We start from the raw sequence: 5,239 nt of genomic DNA, 5'->3' as shown, positions 1-5,239 counted from the left end.
CGTTAAGGTACTTAGAATAAAACAACATACAGCAACGAAGAGCATAGGATTCCCTGTGGACACTGGACTAACCAGTGTTTATAGTGAAAAGATGACCTTCACAGAGTTCCCTACATTTAAATGAAGTTGGCTGGGAGCAGAGTCTGTGTCAGGGGCTGTACTTTTATAGGCAGACATTTCCTTTGACTTCCCGGTGATGTTACAAAGAGAAAGAATCTGCTGTAATGTCTGCTTATGTTTACCCAGATTCTCTTGTCCTCCAAGGACTGCCTGTGTAATTGAAGCTTGTATCACAAGCTCAGCGGGGACTGTTTATAGTTCCTATGGGCTCAAGCCTCGTACTTGTGCCAATCGGAGGTTTGTTAAATAGCTTAGAAATGACTAAGTAGCAGGGACTACTTACCCCAAAATACATAATAAACCTCACGCAATATTGTGAGGAATCATTTTAAATGTTATTTTGATATGAAAGTTCTTTTAAACTCTTAACTTTGGCACACAGTCCCCAGGAACAGTAGTTCTCTCAACTCTGGCATACCTCCTTCAGGAAAGAAAAAGGACCACTAACCTTTTATAATGTATATACTTAAGGTGTCAAAAATGTGTATGTAAATGTACTGTAAGTACACATGCAAGGAAGGACGGTTAGGAGACCTAAATGTGTGGCAGGGATTGTGGAGAACAGGATTCTAGTATCTCACTTCATCAAAATACAGCTCGAATGCAAACTCCTCACGATAGATTTTCCATGTTTTTTTTTTTTTTTTCCCATGGGGATTATCGATTTCATTTCGTGGAAGGTAAAGCCTAGGAAAGAAGAAACATGTTTCAAGCACAGAAGGCCAACCAGGGTTAGTCTTAGTCCCTCTCCTGTGCCTCAGTTGGCACATACAAGTGGAAGGGCTTGGTAACATCTGGGATGGCCAATGTTGGGGCAGTCAGTAAGGCTGTTTGTAATTCCCGAAATGCTCCTTCTGCCTCAGCTGTCCACTCTACCATAGTGAGTCCTCCCTTAGCCAGTTCACAGAGAGGTCGCACCATCTCCGCAAACCGCGGTATCCACAGCTTGTAGCAGCCCAGCGTCCCAAGGAACTCCCTCATGGAGACCGAAGCCTAAATAAGTGGCGTGGCTCTGACAGAGCTGTGTTTGTATTGCTGACACCGGATACCCTTTTCCCTGCAGAGTCTGCAAGAGAGCTCTTGTCCCCCACAAGCAAGACCCATAGTCCTCAGCGGCTATTTCTACTATTCCCACTAACTCAGTCCTCCTTCAAGTACTAAAGAACTAGAATTCTAGAGAACTTCCAGACTCAGGAACGAATTTTTAGATAGGGAAGAAGTTTCTCTGGAATAATAATCTTCAGTTAAAAAAAAAAAAAAAAGATTTCCCAGTTTACTAACTAGAAAGTTATTTTGAAATGGGAGACTATTAATTTTGTTTTTTAAAGATTTTATTTATTTATTTGACAGAGATCTCAAGTAGCCAGAGAGGCATGCAGAGAGAGAGAGAGAAGCAGGCTCCCTGCCAAGCAGAGAGCAGAGAGCCAGATGTGGGGCTGGATCCTCAGACCCTGGGATCGTGACCTGAGCTGAAGGCAGAGGCTTTAACCCACTGAGACTTCCAGGTACCCCTTAAATAGTATTTTTAATCTTATATTTAGCTTATGAAAAATGAGAATATTTGCCATTGTCATTACTCTGAACATGAGTGTGTAACTTCTGCTGAGAAGTCACAAAGTGTACAAGTGTTATTCTTTACATAACAAATTTCTTAGCTTCAGTGGTTTTGTTTTCCTATTGAAATCCTCAAGCAGAACTGCCAACAACTAACAGTGTTGATCAAGTTAAAGTTTGTGCCCCCCTCCATCCCCTGCTTGCTCCCTGTTATGCGAGAATCTGTTCAATAGTGAAATGGTATGTGTGTGGAAGCAAGTGACCTCGGTGGTTCCCATACCAGATGGCTCCCCTTTGATCCCTGAAGCTGGTCTGAACACTCGCTCAGTCAGTGGTCTGAAGAAGGAGCTCCACTACAAGTAGTACTGGCCTGGGCAGTGTTGCTTAATTTTGTGATTTTCAAGGGCCATGAGATGAAAACTCTCTCATGTGTGGGTATTGTTGTCATTAATACTGACAGTCAACTATCCGTGTAACTGCTGCTTGTAGAAATGGATGAGGTCTTTGGACATAAAGTGGCATCGGTCTCCGGTCAGCATGATGTAAACTAGGTTGGAGGACTATTGTCTAATTATATAGAAAAAAACCACCTTTCTTTAAATTTTGATAGGAATGGCAAGAAAAAGCCATTTCTTAAAGTCTCCTTTGTGCCGTGAGTGGAGGGTTATAGACGTTAAGTGCTGTGTGTCTAAGGGCTCTAATTGTTCAACATATATAGAAAGGAGGGAAAAGGAGAAATTTTAATCTCTTTGGAATTAGTTTTTAGTATCATTTTTACTATGAAAGTTAACTTTTTTTTTTTAAATTTTAGGATCTTCCTAAATATGACAACTGTCCATTTTTCTTTTGGTTCCATACATCTTTTGTACAAAATAACAGGTATGGCTCTAGTAGAAATGGCTTAATCTCCAAGATCTGTGTAAGGCAGAATGGCACTCCTGCCCTCAATTTATAGAAACCAAGAAATCCTCAAGTCCCCCATTCTTCATTATGTAAAATATAGGGTTAGTGTTGAGAACCACTGTGGCCTTATCCTCAAAGTCCATGGATTGTCATGCTGTTTCCGCACCATGAATGATCTCTGAATGTTCACACGGAACTCAGAACCGTAACCCTAGCTAATGGGTGGATAAATGGAGAAGTTCAGTTTGCTTATTGAGGCTTCCTGGATTTATCATTTACACTTGGTCTCAGAGTGCAGCCATTACACATATAAATAAATGTGAATCATTGTTTCTATTAAGTTGGAATACTGTTTACATTTTTAAAAGGCCAACATGTTTGGAGGGTATGGTACTACACTGCTGAAAAGTGAAATATTCCCTTTTCCTTCAGAATTTAAATGTCACTGTTGAACGTGTGTCATTTGATTTGCAGATGCCGGGACACACTACGAAGCTCAGTTTTAAAGTTGGCATTCACATTCAAAAAACAGTATGTGATTGGTCATGTTTTATTAAAAAGGTGCTTGCTGATGGTCTCATAGGCCTTGTCCATAGCCAACAACTGGATGGAGTGACCAAAGATTAGCCATGTTTCTGGAATGAAGGACTTCGGGGCTATCCTGAGTATTTCTTTGTAACTGGCCCTTGCACAGTAGTGCAAGTGTGTGTGCAAGTATTTGTATAAACGAGGAGCTCTGAAAGAGAATGCTGTCCAGACTGGTGGTGTGGGGGAGGGAGAGGAAAGACATGGAACACATGAAACAGAAATGAGAGTGTTGAGTCCCAAGGGCCAGAAGGCACCCCGTCTACCTGGAATGGAGTCTCTAGGTCAAGTTACTGAAGGAAATAAGCTCAGGTCTCAGGTAGGATAGGAAAATATCTTAAAAGGTTCAAGAGCCAGGAAATAAGAAAAATTGTGGAAGCATGGGGGCGGGGCAATTCCTATGTGACAAAGTGGCCCGACAGTTATCACCTATAACAGTGATTATAGCTCACAAAGCAACTTCACATACATTATCTAACCTAATCCTCTCAACCCGGGAGATGTGGTCTTTATTTTGCAGATATACTGAGCCAAAGATACTGACTGGCTTTGACTAGAGGCACAGAGTGCATTGTTCTTCTGCTCCACTTACTGCTTTTCAAGTAGGAGCAGAGAAAGACCTGCATATTGCCAGTCTCTCGACACTGTATAGCATGAAGAGAAGGGACAGGTAGGGAGACCACTGTAGAAATCCAGGCATGAGCAAATGAGGTGCCGGACTGGGCGTGACAATGGGAACAGAAAGGAATGGAGAGAGTGAGGAGAGATTCCCAAGGTAAAATCAATAGGAAGTGCTGACTGGATGTGGGGGCACGGCCAGGAGAGACTCCAGGATTCTACATCGTGAGGCCTCAGTGAGAGAATTCTGGTGTCACTTGCAGAAGCAGAGGGAAAGCTCATCTGACAAATCTGGATTGACACACACAGTTCCATCGTTGGGGCAGAAGCTGTCTAGGTAGGTGTCCTGCACCTACCACGTGGGGGCTGCTCATAAGTCTGTGCGAGCGGATGGAAGAAAAAGTAATAGTTTGCGGCAGGGGAATGGATGAGCAGAACCAAGAGTAGAGTGTGTGCAGAGATAAGAACAGAAGTCAAGGATCGGGTCTGGGTGTGTGCCTTCTGTGGGACAAAGGGCAAGGAGTGGTGGTGGGGAAGTAATAGGAGAAGAGACACAAACCTGGAGAGAGAATTTGGAGGGTTTGTATTTCTTAAGACCTGGTAAAGCTTCTTTTTGCTTTAGGATAGTCCAAGGCACTTCAACATTTAAGAAAACAGACTACCAGGTCCCATCGCTTAGGGGAAAGAGGTATATATGTCCCCTTCCGGCCACTCTTGAGTAACTTCTCTCAGTGCAGTCCCATAGGATATCGGAGGCAGAGTCACTTGGGACACTGCTAACACTTAACATGCTGGTTTGACATTGAGATTTGAAACAAACACCAGAATTTCCAGTTTGCATGCTATCTCTTACCTGACAGTTTTTGGAAGCAGAGCCGAAAAAGATGATCTGGCTCTGCTGAGATCAGTGCCATTGCCTTTTCCTACACCTGAAGGAAATAAAGTTAGGCTCGTTAGAACAAAGAGCAAAATGTCTCACCGATTAACATTATGGATTAAAGAGAAAATTATGACAGCTAACAGTGTGTCAATAGTGAATCATTTGGGTCTTGCTTGGATTCCGTCTTTAAAAGACAAAGCTTTAAGCCCAACTTTGTCTCCTAAAGGTCAATTTATAAGGCTGGAGAGGGGGGGGGACATACAGTTTAGCTTCTGAGACAGAATTTCTTCTCTTCACCTTTCTAGAAAAAAATCAGGTAACTTGCCACCTTTCCTGCTCATATGTTGCTTGCTTCAGACATCCGACAATGGGTCTTAAACAGTCTAATTTCCTCTTACCCTCATCTGGAGTTAGATATTAGACAGCTGCATCCAAATATTCTGGTGGCATTCTCGATACATCTATAGACAAATGGTTTCTTGCTCTCTATTCGGTTCAGACGAACCCTTTTTTTAGGAGTTCTTAAAGGCTGGTTTCTCAAGCCTTCAATTAATTCTGCTTTTCTTTTAAAGAGGAATG

General features: G+C 42.4%; 1 long non-coding RNA gene across 1 annotated transcript; it reads left to right on the top strand.

Moving 5' to 3' along the window:
- The first annotated feature begins 2,417 nt into the window (after positions 1–2,417).
- LOC309857861 lies at positions 2,418–3,154 on the top strand. The gene is made up of 2 exons (XR_014307945.1): positions 2,418–2,553; positions 3,052–3,154. It is a non-coding gene; the product is annotated as an uncharacterized lncRNA (long non-coding RNA).
- The last annotated feature ends 2,085 nt before the right edge of the window (positions 3,155–5,239 follow it).

Source organism: Mustela nivalis, assembly GCF_964662115.1.
Source record: "Mustela nivalis genome assembly, contig: HAP1_SCAFFOLD_1459, whole genome shotgun sequence".
Classification (NCBI taxonomy): Eukaryota; Metazoa; Chordata; class Mammalia; order Carnivora; family Mustelidae; genus Mustela; species Mustela nivalis.
Note: the sequence above shows the minus strand (reverse complement) of the source record. Positions and strands in the feature narration are given on the sequence as shown.